The sequence below is a fragment of the Felis catus genome, chromosome D2 (genome assembly GCF_018350175.1).
Source record: "Felis catus isolate Fca126 chromosome D2, F.catus_Fca126_mat1.0, whole genome shotgun sequence".
In the NCBI taxonomy this organism is placed as follows: Eukaryota; Metazoa; Chordata; class Mammalia; order Carnivora; family Felidae; genus Felis; species Felis catus.
The window spans coordinates 14,331,118-14,346,137 of NC_058378.1; the positions used below are offsets into that span (position 1 = coordinate 14,331,118).

At 40.3% G+C, this 15,020-nt stretch overlaps 1 protein-coding gene across 2 annotated transcripts in view; it reads right to left on the reverse strand.

The window, feature by feature from the left end:
* The window catches only part of LOC101082948 (cytochrome c oxidase assembly factor 6 homolog), a 60,555-nt gene extending 54,552 nt beyond the window's left edge, over positions 1 to 6,003 (reverse strand). Inside the window, exon 1 of one of the 2 annotated variants that reach the window (XM_045039932.1) lies at positions 5,898 to 6,003. The gene's annotated coding sequence lies outside the window, so the exon portion shown is untranslated. The remainder of the gene's footprint in view (positions 1 to 5,897) is intronic. The other variant, XM_045039931.1, reaches the window with a different exon arrangement.
* Positions 6,004 to 15,020: the final 9,017 nt, after the last annotated feature.

Below are 15,020 nucleotides of genomic sequence, written 5' to 3' on the forward strand. Positions count from 1 at the left end.
AGAATGGTAAGAGAATACTATGAGCAATTTTATGCCAAGACATTTGACAACAGATATGAAATAGACAAATTCCTTGAAGGACACACACTCCAAAGCTCACCTAAGAAGGTAACCTGAATAGCACTTTTATCTACGAAAGAAATGAGATTTGTAGTTGAAAATGTTCCAGGTCCAGATGACCTCGCCAGCAAATTATGCCAAATATTTAGGAAAGAATAGTAATTTGACACAAACTCTTCAAGAAAAGTGAGAAGCAGGAACTCATAATAAGGCTAGCATTATCCTAATACCAAACCAGGCAAAGACATTCCAAGAAAATAAAACTACAAAATGATATTCCCATTAAAGTAGATGTAAAAATTCCAAAGAATTTTTTTTTAGCAAATTGAATCTAACAATACTTTAAAAAGATAATATATCCTGAATTACTGGGGTTTCTCTCAGAAATGCAAGGTTGGTTTAACATTGGAAAAAATTAATCAGCATAATTCACTCTATTACCAAACTTAAAGAGAAAACATATGATCATTCAAAAGACACAGAAAAAACATTTGACAAAAAATAACATCCACTTCTGATAAAATGTCTCAGAAAAAAGAACAGAAGGGTTCAACCTAATAAAAGCCATCTGCCAAGATCCTACAGCTAACAAGATAGTTAATGGTGAAAGGCTGAATACTTTCCACAAAAGATCAAGAACGATAACTGGGAACTCTCACTTCATGTCTTCCTGTTAGACATTGTGCTGGAGGTTTTAGCCGGTGCAATAAACAAGGGAAAAAAAGAAAAAGCATCCAGACTGCAAGAAACAAAGACAACTATCTTTATTCTTCACTTGCGTGGTTATCTACGTGGGCGATATGACAGTTGACTAAATCAACAAGAAATGGCCGTTCCAATATGTATCCTTATCTTCTTCCAAATAATCCTCCTTACGGTTTTTGCTAAGGGCCTGGCCATTCAAAATACAGGCGACATTTTCCAGGCTCCATGCAGCTGGATGTGGCTATGTGAACTAATTCTTGACATGTGAGTAAAAATACTTTTTTGCTGACTTATGGAAACTTTCACACGAAAAAATAACTGGCATGCCCCATAAGGCAAACTTGGCGATAGATGGAAGCTGACGGGACCCCTTCACGGAATAGAGCTCTCATACCAACAATGGGCAGCCTATCTCTGGCCCTTGGCATAAGAGAGTTTTTTTTTAAAATATAATTTATAGTCAAATTGGTTTCCATACAACATAAGAGAGTTATTTAAACCCTCTTGCTAAAGGTATAACTTTAGGTTTTTGTTATTTGCAGTTGAAGAAACGGAAAGAATTTGATCAAATCTTTCTGAAAGATAAACAAGATCAGAAGAGATGGAATATAACAATAGAGAAAGAAAATTAGTGGATCAGTCCAGTGAATCCAATATCCTACTAATAGTCCAAGAAGGTGAACTGAGAAAAGAGGGTGGAGAGGGGGATCTCCCAGAACCAAGGGACATAAAACTCTAGACTGAGATGCTTCACTAAGTGCATAGCAAAAGGTGTGAAAGAGACTCATATTGAGGCATGCTACTGTGAAATGGCAGAACACCAAAGAAGATCCTGGAAACTTCCAGAGAACTAGAGACTACTTACACATTATCAGCAAAGCAGAATGGATTCATCTTTCTCAGTAGTGGCATCAGAAGCCAGAGGACAACAAATCGAATGTCATCAAAATTCTGAGAGGAAATTATCTGCAACTTAGAATTCTAGAGCCAGCTAAATTATCACGCAAATGTGGGGGGAGGATAAAGGCATTTTCAGATATGCAAAGACTTAAATATCTCCCCTATACTCTCCTGTAAGAGGCTATAGAGAATACCTTCCGCCAAATCAAGGAAATTAAGACAAAAAGATGGATCCAGGACAAATGATCTCTTACACAAAGGGAAGTTCCACAATGAAATCTTTGCATAGAGCAACCAATATGTATTGTAGCAGGATGAAGGAGTTTCTAGGAAATAAACACATGCAGCTGTTACTTTGCATATGGCAGAAACATACTTTTATGGAGACAAAAATTAACAATAGGTAGATAGAAAGTCAGGCCCTCAGAAAGGGCTAGTATCAACCCTAGGATAGTAACACTTTTTACCTTAGATACTGTAGGGGTAAAATGAATGAGGGTGTGTGTGTGTGTGTGTGTGTGTGTGTGTGTGTGTGTGTGTGTTATATAATGTAAGTATATAAAATGTACTGATAAGAATGCTTGGCACAAAGTTAATAATCAATAAATGTTTATTATGATTTCATATCATTGTTAACATGGTAGGAAGGCCATATATATTCTCTAACCTTTCTAATTTAAAAATATGGAGATGAGAAAAATAGAAGAGGTGAGGGTAAGGGGAGGAGCAGAGTACTGAGCTGTGTATATAATCCTCTCTGATTTAATAAGGGATATTGCCCATAGACTGTTATGATAACAGTAAAACTTAATTCCAAACAAGCTGGCTGTGGTCCCCAAAGCATTCTGTCTCTTGGAAGGTAGTCGAATGAGCCTTGAAATGAGCCCATCCTGCTGTCTTCCAATAGTGAAACTCTCCTTCTCCAACTCCATTCCTCACAAAGCCTAAACACCTTTGCTTACTCTGATGCCTGTCACTTAAAGCACAGCTACATTAGACAGCAAACTGAAGCCAGACATGATAGATAAAACCCTTAGGAAGTCAACATGGTCTCTCCCCAGAGTCTCACTCAAGTCAGTGTCTCCCATTTTCTATAACAGACTTCAGGGGTTCAAATCCTGAATCTGCTATTTAGTAGCTACATGACTTTTACCAAGCCATTCATCTCTCTGCTTATTGGCTGTGAGTTGTAGCAAGGAAATCTATAGGTGATGCTCTACTCCCTTGTGGGTTAGTAAGGAATGGTCATCAATGTAATGTTGGACACGCTTTCAGTGAATAGGTGTTTCCTGAACATCCTCTAAACAGGGAGCAGGGCAGGCTGAAAACTCAATCTATAAAACAGAAAACATATTCTGAAACAGATTCCCTGCCCCCTTGGTCCTTCATTACGTTCTTAGTCTCATGTACTTAGAAGAAGAAAGATCACAGGATGACAGTCTGGCTATGAGATTTACTAATCTCATTGGTGAGAATTGGTAAGAAAAATAGAACGCATCACACTTAATGCAAAAGTATACAATAATTAGGAAACAACCCTTTTCTTTGTCTACAGTAAAGGTCAAAATGCATGTGGAGACTGAACCTCTGTAGTGTAGAGAAGTAAAAGGAAACAGAGTATTAGCTATCCCAGCTGTTCACACATCTAACGGTTGTTTTCCTGGTGAAAACAACCACCATTGTTAACAGATATGACCATCAAAGGCTCACAGTCACTACCAAGAAAGTCACAGTTAGCAATCAATAGTTGGTATTTCTTAGATGATACTCTTCTATGCCATTAAAATTCAAGGCATTTCTTTGGTACAGACCCATGGGTTTCCATGGAAACCTGCTTTATTACCCAGGCAACTAAAGGCTCATGCCGGCAGCGTTAGATTATTTTAAATTTTTCAGCAAATTCAGGTCTACTTAGATAAAAATCATCCTTTTTGGCTAAGTTAAAACTCTATTTGACTATTCCCCTGTGCCAGATTTAAAACTTTTTATTTAGCCCCCATGAACACAAAAATGAAGTTTCTAATTCGTCTTGTGAGTTCTATGACTCTTTATATTAACCAGATAGACATTAAAGGAGTTGCAGTTGCCTGAAGGTCTTTTGAGGAATCTAATTGATAAAAATCCATATTTTCTTTGGGGAATTGATAGGAAACCAAGTAATAGAACTGAGATTCAAGTGTCTGGAAAAGGGAAGATGTTGCAGTTTAAAGAAATGCAGGGTGTCAATAGCCTCAGCTGATAGGGTTGGTGAAAGGTTTAAATAAGGTAATACATGCAAATCAAGTGTATTGATATAAGCAGTCAATAATATCTGCCATTATTGAGAACGGTGGACTGGATGCTTTTATACATGGGTATTACATGTTTGAATAAGCATAGCTCAAAGAATTGGAGTAATCATCAGCCTAGAGGGAGGTCATACTTTTAGGGGTATGACCAGGGTTATGCCTTCTGTACATTTTGAAGTCAAATTAGAGAAGCATGTTTAAGATGCTCATCAAACCTTCAGGGAATCTGGGGCTGGAGGAGATAGTTCATAGTTTTAATGACAAATTCAAGATCAAAATGATCCAAAGTCCTCTTGTGGTGGGCTGGAATAAACAATATTTAATCATGCTACTGTTCGCTTAATCACTTCTAGTGACTTTCTATTACTAATAAGTGACCCAATGTCTCAGCATGACACTGGAGACCCTCACATTGGGACTTGCCCTGTTTTCTGATTTTGTCTCCTACCACTCTTCTACAGATGCCTATCTCTTTTTCTGAGCTATTTGCTGTTCCCAGATCCTATCCCTAACATGCTGTCTCTCTCTCTGTTTTGTGTTCATCCAAACTGCCTCGTCATCCATCTGTTTCTAAAAATCCTATTCATCCTGTTAGGCTCAATTCAACAAGTTATTTCCTTCATGAAGTAGTTCCCAATCCCTCCAGATTGGAACGGCACAGCCTAACACTGAGAGTCAATTGTCTCATGTCCAGGTCTTGGTGACCTTGATCAGTCTGCTTATTAATTTCTAAGTTTCTTAAAGATAGGAGCTCTTTCAATTACAGAAATTCCCTTTTTAGAAGTATTTATGGAACAAATAAATAAATGCTAAGTGTGAAATCCTGTTCGTGTTCGAAACTCAACAACTTTGGTTGAATAGGAAAGAATGAACATCTAAGTAAATCTATGGGGTCTTAGTTGACTCTAAGTAGAATAAGTAATAAATACTATGGGGACCAAAAGCTAATGTAAACATAGACTACACAATCCAGATGACAGATAAACTTTTGTAATTATTCTGTATGGACCCTGATTATCGAATGCTTAAAGGGTTGCTATACCGTAAGCTAATGGTTGAAGGGAAAGGGCTTCACCTGTAGGGTGGTTTCTTATCATTTGCGTTGCCAGTAACAACACATTCCTTACCCTGGAATCAGATGAAATCTCTACACATTCTTGGACCTACAGGGACCAAGGAGTTGGAATCCTAGGTCCCTGGTGATGGCTGCAAAGGGGACACATGGCTAAAAAGGGTTGGGCTCATCTTACGTTGGGAAATAAAAATGTTGGTGGCTGTGAGGGACAGCCTGAGGACAATGAATTGGGATGGGAGCACAAGAGGCGTGACCTCCATGGGAGTCAGGCTGAAGACCTGGAGGTCAAACAAGAGCCACTGGAGGTCAAACAAGAGGTGGCTACTGGAGGAGGTGGAGGAACAGCCCGGAGCCTGTGGGGCACAGCAGCCTTGTCACTGAAGAGTCAGAGGGTCAAAGGGGAGAAGCATCTACATTGGTGTAATTTGTGTTTTCTGCAGTCATTTCTGTTTTGCCTCACCTTGGTATTTCTTAAAGGATTTTTCCTGGAAAAGTAAGGAAAAGCCCTCTGATTTCCAGTTCTGCATATAAGGAGCTTGGAAGTCACTATCCCCTCCTAACAACAAGTAAAAAGCTAAACAGGCTAAAAAACAAAAACAAAAACAAAAACAACTATCCTAAGATCTGTAAGAGAAGTAAGGACACGGCAAACCACTGCCCCTAAGGGTGGAGATAGATACAGACAAATACAGAGAAAACCCAGGAGCAGAGACCAACAAGCAGAAATGGCCACCGGCACCAGTGCTGGGGTAAGAAAACCAGAACTGAATCGACAAGTTGCTGGAGGCTCAGGGCAGACAACTCTGAGAGTTAAAAACTCCAGGGGACCCTGTCATGGGGCGGGGGGCCCACAATATTGTGACATTTACCTCCAGGATCTTGACCAGGTTCTCACAGTAAATGTCACAGAAATTTTCCTTCGTGCTTCCGGCAGCAGGAGGTCACGGTGAAGGAACCATTTTGAAATACATCAGGGCGCTCCGTTCTTAAGAAGGCTTTCCCTCAGGTGGAACTACTTAACAGAGCCCAACCTGCTGGGCTGTCTTCAGGGCCTAACCAGGAGGAAGGGAACTAGCCAATTGCAGCCAGCTGTAGCCTGCCACAAAGGGAGATAAATACTCAACTCCAGCCATGCTAGCCACCCTCTCCCACCTAAGAGAGGGGAAAAAACTAAGACCCATTTCCCAAACTGGAAAGCAAAGAAAACAAAACCCAGAACAGAAAACAAAACCCAGAACAGAATATCCAAGGACTGTAGGACCACTACAGAAGGTGTAACATAGGGGCGCCTGGGTGGCTCAGTCAACTGAGTGTCCAACTTCAGCTCAGGTCATGGTGTCATGGTTCATGGGTTCGAGCCCCGCATCAGGCTCTGCTGACAAGCTTGGAGCCTGGAGCCTGCTTCAGATTCTGTGTCTCCCTCTCTCTTTGCCCCTCCCCTGCTTGTGCTCTCTCTCTCTCTCTCTCTCTCAAAAATAAATATTAAAAAAAAAAAGAAGGCATAACATATACCTACTGGGAACACCAGGAGAAGAAAGAGAGAAAGGAAGAAAAGAAATATTTGAACCAATGACTTCGAATTTCCCCCAATTTAATGTTGGAAACCTAACCACAGATCTGGGAAGCTCAGAGAACACCAAGTGGGATAAATGCCAACAAAACAAAGCAAAACAAACAAAAACTGTACCTTGGCATTTCATTTTTAAACTATAGAAAATCAAAGATGAAGAAAAAAAATCTTGAAAGAAGCTGGAGGAACCTTGCCTTTAGAGAAACAAAGGATTACATCCAACTTCTCTTCAAAACCATGCAATCAAGGGAGGAGAGAAACATCTGAAGTGTTGAGAGAAAAAAAAAAAACCCACCAATCTAGAATTCTGTATCCCACAGATTTATCCCTTAAAAATGGAGCAATAAATAAAAATTGGGGGAAATCGTTGCTAATTGGCTTGCCTTGCAAGAAATGTGAAGGGTTCTGTAGAGAGAAGGAAAATAAAACAGGTCAGAAACTTAGATCTACATGAAGAAAGGAAGAACATGGAAAAAGGAATAAGTGAAGATAGTTTTCTCATTCCTAACTGACCTAACAGATTAACAGTTTGCTCAACATAATAACAGCAACAATGCATTTGATGATGTATAGATATGTTTATTTTTTTAAATTTTATTTATTTACTTTGAGAGAGAGTGAGGGAGCACAAGTGGGTGAGGGGCAGAGAGAAGGAGAGACAAAATCCCAAGCAGGCTTTGTGCCATTAACGCAGAGGCCGATGTTGGGCTTGAACTCATGAACCGTGAGACCATGACCTGAGTGGAGATCAGGAGTTGGAGGCTTAACTGACTGAGCCACCCAGGTGCCCCTAGATGTTATGGTTATATGTGTCTTTATATGCTTATGTATACTTATCTATAAATGAAATGAATGACAGAGATGATACAAGGGATGGGGAAAGAATTAGGATTATTTTATTATTATAAGGTACTCACATTACATATGACATGGATTATTTGGAAGTAGTTGGATTAGTTGTAAATGCAAACTCTAGGGAAATCAGTAAAAAAAAGTTTTGAAATAAATATAACTGATATACTAAGAAAGGAGAGAAAATGGAATCATATAAAATGCTCAATTAAAACCATAAAACCAAAACCACAAAGAACAAGGGCAGAGACATACAGGGAACAGAGCTGAGCATCTTCAAAAGGTGACACCCGCCATCAGCCTGTGGCCACGCGACTCCACTGAGCCAAGTCTAAGCCAGCCAAAGTGCAATCCCCTGCAGATTGGTGAGCACCGGCAGAGACTTGCTTGTTACAGGCCACTGAGTGCAAGGTGGATTTTTTTAAATGTTTATTTTTGAGAGAGAGAGAGAGAGAGAGAGAGAGAGAGAGAGAGAGAGAGACAGTGTGGGTGGGGGAGGGGCAGAGAGAGAGAGGGAGACACAGAACCCCAAGCAGGCTCCAGGCTCTGAGCTGTCAGCACAGAGCCCAACGCGGGGCTCGAACTCACCAACTGGTGAGATCTGACCTGAGAGGAAGTCGGACGCTTAACCGACTGAGACACCCACATGTCCCGTGAGGTGGAGTTTTAACACAGCACTGCTGCGGCAATGCCCGATTAAAGAAAAAAGCCTACCTGCCCTACATCCCATTCTTTCAGGGGCGTATTAGGTGACTTCGTGGATGGTCATTGACACAGATTCTGGTTAAGTAAATCGGGCTCTGTGAGCTCAATGAGAGCGCTCTCCAGGTACTGATTGTAAATTTCAAAAAGGCTCTTCTGGAGCCGGTGAGCTATGTCTCCAAAGAGATACACTCCATCAGGTGGATCTAAAGAATCTTTTCTATCTCTCCAATTCAGAGGGCTGCTCAGAGGCTTGATGGAGACCGGATTGAAAAGGGCAAGACAACGGAATAATAGAAACTGTAGCTATTTCTTATTGTTGCTGTAAACGAACTGTACGGTATACTGAATTGCATTACTAAAACCTGAAAAGTAATCCATTGTAGCAAGATATCACAGATGATTAAGACATTTAGTTTCTAGTCTGTGGTATTAAATGTTTAGAACCCTTCCCAGATTCATATTTGAGGGTCACAGACGGGTACAGATGGATATATGGAGTGCTTAACACACTCATTCATAGATAAGAGAATTTTTAGAATGGGTTTCCATAAGTGACGTCTAAAATAACCTGGCAACAGCCGAAGGGTCTTGGGACTCCCTATGGTTGGACTGTTTGGAAATATGTAGCATTTCCTGCAAACATCTATTATTAATTCTAATGTTAATAAAGCCATCCATATGGCATATACTTCCGAGTTCCCATAAAAGTTGAAAGAGTTTCTATTTTTAGTTTCGACTTTGCAGCTCGATTGCTTTTCATCGAAATCCACACTGAGCCCTCTCTGCCAGACCTTGGCCAGGACACTGAAGTGCCTTCCTTATTGATTCTCCACTGTGTGTGTTGTTGCTTGCTGGATTGATCCAGTCACATCTTGTATTGAAAGCAGCCCGCTGTCAGTTCCATTAGCTAATTTTATGAGCGTTGGCGCCCATGTGCAGTCCCAGATGGGATTCTAGGACCCGTCTGCTTCCACCTGCTCTGATAGCATGACATGGCTCCTGCTTTGGCTGCCTGCTCTCTCCTGGAGTTGTATCATGGTGCTTTCTGAAGGAGGGACATCTAAGCAGTGGGATGTTTGGCTTAAATTTCTTTTAGCCACAGTCTATGTATTAGTCAGAAAACGGTGGGTATTTGAAGGGATTCTTCATGATTTGGGCTCTACCCGTCTCTGCAGCCTTATCTTCTGCCAGAGATATTAATGGACACCCACACTGATGCACTGTTTGTATGTGCCTTTGTATGCCTCATCTGTATTTACCTAGCTATCTAATGCAGTTATGGCCCCAAACTCCATACGGCATCAGTAGTTATCTCTAAGGCCCACAGAGCCCAGGTTAATAGCTCAAATGAGCAAAGGCCAGCACAAATACACACGCAAATACTCACGAACGATCTGGCTGAAGGGTGTAGCCCCAAGTGGGGCTGGCTGATTTTTGCTGTGAAATGCAGGTGCAATATTGCTGGAAGTTTCTTTCAAGAGAAGTTACTTAAGGGAAATCAGAAATCCACATCTTTTCAAAAATTTTAAAATTTATTTATTTATTTTTGAGAGAGAGAGAGAGAGAAAGTGAGAGCACAAGTGGGAGGGGGCAGAGAGAGAGAGAGAGAGGGAGACATAGAATCAAGAGCAGGCTCCAGGCTCTGAGCTGTCAGTGGGGCTCGAACCCAGGAATCGTGAGATTGTAGAAATCTACACTTTAATGTGAAATCTCCTCTAATTTAAAAATGTTGGCTCAAATGCCTTCATGGTAGTAAATGCGGGGAATGTGAATTGGTGCAGCCACTGTGGAAAACAGTATGGGGCATGGTCCTCAAAAAATTAAAAATAGAACTACCATATGAGCTTGTTTCCATTGGATCCACTGGATTCTACTTCTAGGTATATATCCAAAGGAAACGAAATCAGTATCTTGATGAGATAGCTACACTTGCATATTCATTGCAGGACTATTTATTACAGCCGAAACATGTAAACAGCAGAAGGGTCCACTGATGAATGACTGGATAAAGAAGATGTGATATATACATATGTATCACAGACAGATCTAAATATCGATGTAGATAAGACATATCCATATAGATAAGACAAATACTGTATGATTTCACTTATTTGGCTAAAAAAGCCAAATTCACAGAAACAGAACAGATTGGTGGTTGCCAGAGGCGGGACATGGGGGTTTGGGGGGAAATGGGTGGAGAGGGTCAAAAGCTACAAACTTCCAGTTGTAAGATAATTAAGTTCTGGGGATGTCATGTACAGTATGGTGGCTATGGTTAATACTATCTGAAAGTTGCTAAGACAGGAGATTCCAAAAGTTCTCATAACAACAACAACAACAACAACATGTAACTAACTATGTGTGAGGTGATGGATGCTAACTAAATTATTGCGACATTCATTTCACAATATACAAGTATATCAAGTCATTTCATCGTACACTTTAAACTAATGTAATGTTATATGTCAATTATAGCTCAATAAAAACCAGGAAAAAGAGAATACATTCTGAATGATACAGAAAAGGGTGCAATCAAATAAGACAGCTACGTATGTTACCAGTGTGTATGAAAGACAACTCGGACGTCACTAGTTCTCAACTTTTGGCTTACTATTCTTACCTTCTTATTTCTGTGCATGCTACTTCCTGTGTTGTTAGCCTGCTCCCCCTCTATTTACCTTCAAAATGCTCACTCAGGTGGTACCTCCTCTGTAGAAGTATTTCTGGTCTCTCTCTCGGAGGCCAGCGGTCAGTTTGAGTCCCGCCCCATCTACCCTATATATATAAAACCATCGTGGTACTTATCACACCGCCTTGTTATTGATTTATTTACTTGTTTATTTATTTATTTATTTATTTATTCATTCAGTTATTTAGTTATTTAGTTATTGAAAGAGAGTCTTAAGCAGGCTACACACTGACACTGTGATTTTTGGCTGAAAGTTGGACATTTTTATATTCTAATATGTAACTTCGGAAGTAGTACTCTCTCCCTTACCTTTTCTGTTTTGTTCTGCGTTTGTGTTGTGGTTTTGGCTGTTGAAGGCTGTAGTAGTCCATTTGTTTGGTGACTTTCCCAAACGACTATTGCAAAGACTGTATTCCTTGCCATGTGTGGTCACTGAAATCTGTTCCTTACCTTTTTGGGGGGCTCGTATTTGACAGAGATTTCTTTGGATGCCAGCAGCTGAAAACAAAAACAACAAAAACACACATAGCAATCAAGCATACAAGAGGAGAGACAGAAAGGCACCTCTTACAATCTTTGTAGATTGGGTCTGTCAGTGCCCTCCTTCAGCATTTAGCCAGGTTTGCACTGAGATCAGGGATCAACACGAGGCTGAAGGTTTAGGGTCCCATTGAAAAGACTCAAAACGAAAGCTTAGGGTCTTTTCTGAGCATGTGTTTTGTCCTTGGAAGGCATAGGGGGCTTTCTAAATCCCCCAGTATACATGGATGCTTTTCAGTGTCCTAATTTCCCAAAGAAACTCACCTCAACTTTTGCTTAGGCAGTCTAATACGGGTTTCAGCTATAATCTTTTGCCTCAGACATCTGAGGACTGTTAGTTCAGCCTCCAGTGTTTTCAGCAATGCTCATCACTTTTTTGGCCTGAGTTCTGAGGTAGGCAAAACAGATGAGTGCCTTCCGTCAGTCCTTCAGGTACCCACCAGGCAGGTTAGAACACATATACACAGTGTAGACACAGCAGTCTGCTAAGGCTGCCGTAACAAAATACCACAGACTGGGTGGAGAGTAACGAACAGAAGTTTGTTTCCTCACAGTTCTGGAAGCTAGAAGTCCAAGACCCAGGTGCTATCAGGGCGGGTTTCTGGCAAAGCTTCACTTCCTGGCTTACGACGGCTGTTGTCTTGCTGTGTCCTCAGATAGCCTCTCCTTGTGTGTGAACTCTCGTGTGTCTTTTCTTCTTATAAGGACACCCACCCTACTGGATGAGGATCTCACCCTTGTGACCTCAATTCTTCTTAATTATTTCCCTTAAGGCCCTTTCTCCAATACTGTCACATCGGGGCTTAAGGCTTCAACATATGAATCTTGAGGGGGCACGATTCAGTCCATAACACACAGTAGCTTGTGAATAAGGTCTTCACTCCTTCCTCCGGAGCCAGGGACCAGGGTTCCCTTCCAGAAACGTGGACTGCTGATGCTGAAAGACCAAAACTGCCTAAAGGGCACAGGGGAAAGGCAAATAAAATGACCACAGAGCTTTCCTACCATTTTGAAATTCCCTTTTCTTGAGTCAGAGTTCATTTGGTTGCTGTAAACTTTTGACTGTTTTACAGAAATCTGGTAAAGTTGGTACTCATGGTTCCCGCTTGTTTTTGTGTTTCTGGGGAGGGAGCTATCAAGAACTTGGAGCTGCAGACTCCACCAATTTGCTGATGTCAACCTAGCCCATGCTTCTTAAAAGTTGAACTTTTGTAGTCCCTTTATTCCCAGAAAAGAGCACAATGTTTGGTATCAGAGAAGAGTTAAATAAATATTGAATACACATGTCAATCTTGGTGAGCATCTAGGCTAATGCAGTGCATGGGCGAGAGTCTAAAGCCTTCATGGGAGAGCTTCAAGGAAATTCAAGGCTCTGGAAGGAGGTTGGAGGTTGGAGAATCTGGGGGCTGGTATAGACCAAAGTCTGCGGGAAACAGAGCACCAAGAGCCACCTATGTCCAAAGCCAGAAAGTTCCGTGGAAACATGTTTTTCTATATTATATTATATTATATTATATTATATTATATTATATTATATTATATTATATTAACTTTATTTTATTTTTGAAAAATGTTTACTTATTTTTGAGAAAAAGACAGTGTGAGTGGGGTAGGGACAGAGAGAGTGGGAGACACAGAATCCAAAGCAGGCTCCAGGCTCTGAGCTGTTAGCACAGAGCCCAATGTGGGGCTCAAACTCACAAACCACTAGATCATGACCTGAGCCAAAGTCGGATGCTTAACTGACAGAGCCCCCCAGGTGGCTCCATGCTATGTTATATTTATGACGATTCATTTTCAAATGCTTCAGGATGATATGTAAATGTGGGAAGATGAGTTTACCCTATGTTATCAATATCTTAGGATTGTTTAAATGATCACTGCAAGTGGTAGAAGTACTTTGATAGAACAATTCAATTTTTATTCATTGCTTAAATAAGGCATAAAATTGTCAAGCCCAACAGACTACACAAGGAGTCAGCGAAGTATGACCCATGGGCCAATTGTGGTCTGATGTAAGTTTTTGTAAAAAAAAAAAAAAAAAGTTGAATTGGAACACAGCTATTCTACTACCTATATATTGTCTTTGGCACCTGTTGTGCTACAACAACAGAGTTGAATTGTTGTGACCAAGACCATATAGTCTTCAAAACCTAAATTTATTTTATTTTATTTAACATTTTTAAAAAATTGTTTTATTTATTTTTAGACAGAGAGAGACAGAGCATGGGCAGGGGAGGGGCAGAGAGAGAGGGAGACACAGAATCTGAAGCAGGTTCCAGGCTCTGAGCCATCAGCACAGAGCCCGACGCGGGGCTGGAACTCACAAACTGTGAGATCATGACCTGATCGAAAGCCGGAAGCCCAACTGACTGAGCCACCCAGGTGCCCCCCAAACCTAAATTTTACTATATGTTCTTTTACAGAAAAAAATTGCTAACTGTTGTTCTACAGCCTGATATCTGAAGGCCACTTTGGCAGGATATAACATCTTGGGTTCACACTTTTCTTCCCTTCAATTTTCAGAAAATATTTCTCCATTGCTATCTTGCTTTTTTATGTAATTATTGAGACATCTAATGCCAACCTGATTTTTTTTAAAGCTTTGTGAGTCGGCTGGTCTTTGCTGGAATTCCAGCAATTTTTTCCCCTTAAAGTCTAAAGGTTTTACCAGAAATACATTTTGAGCATGATCATTCTGGGTCAATTGTCTCAGGTATACACTTTTCCCCTATAAACGTCCAGATCTTCTTTTATTTTCACAAAATTTTCTTGAATTACTAATTTAAATATAACCATCCATTGTTTTCTCTTCCTTTTAGGGGACTTCAATCATTCACATATTGTAAATGTTGGGTTTTATTTGTTGATTTTATGTATCTATAGCTTTTGCCAGATCCTTTTGCTTCTATTTATTGATTTATTGTGTTTTACTCTTCTTGATTTTTATGATTCTTCTACTCAGGTTTCAATATTTTCAGCAAATCTATTATCTCTAGGTATTTTATAAGGTCTTTATTTCTGAGATGATTTTTTTCTTTATTTCTTGAGTTTGGTTAATTAACTGTTATTTCACATTTTCATATTTTTGTCCATTTCTCTTCTGATTAGACTTCTTATTCAGGGCATTCTCTTATACCTGAACATTCATTGATATGTTAAATATCAATGATATTTAATTTGTGTGGCAGGTCAAAGACTTGGGGACGAATGACAAATACTCAGGGCAGGAGTGGCTGAAGAAGCCTAGGCTCAGAAGGGTTAAAGGAAATTTTGCCAAGACTCAACTGAGTTCATTGTGGAGGGGTGCTTTGAGCTTTCAGCAGGAGTTTGGCTTAGAGGTTTGGACACTGAGAGGTCAGAAGTCAGATGAGTTTCCACTATGCAGGCATTTTTTGATAAAGCTTCAGTGTCTTTATTGGGGGGAACAATGGGAATGACTCAAAAAGATCTGAAGGAAATTAACAAAATCCAAGCCATTCCCAGCACCTGAAGGTTGGATTGCATCAGTAGCCAAGCAATCCCTCCGATTTAGGAAGGATCATTTTAGATTCAGTCTTTCCTGTGCCATCATTAAGGGTTGCTAGTACAAACTCAAGCACCAATTAGACCCCTTTCCAATATTCAGTATAGACA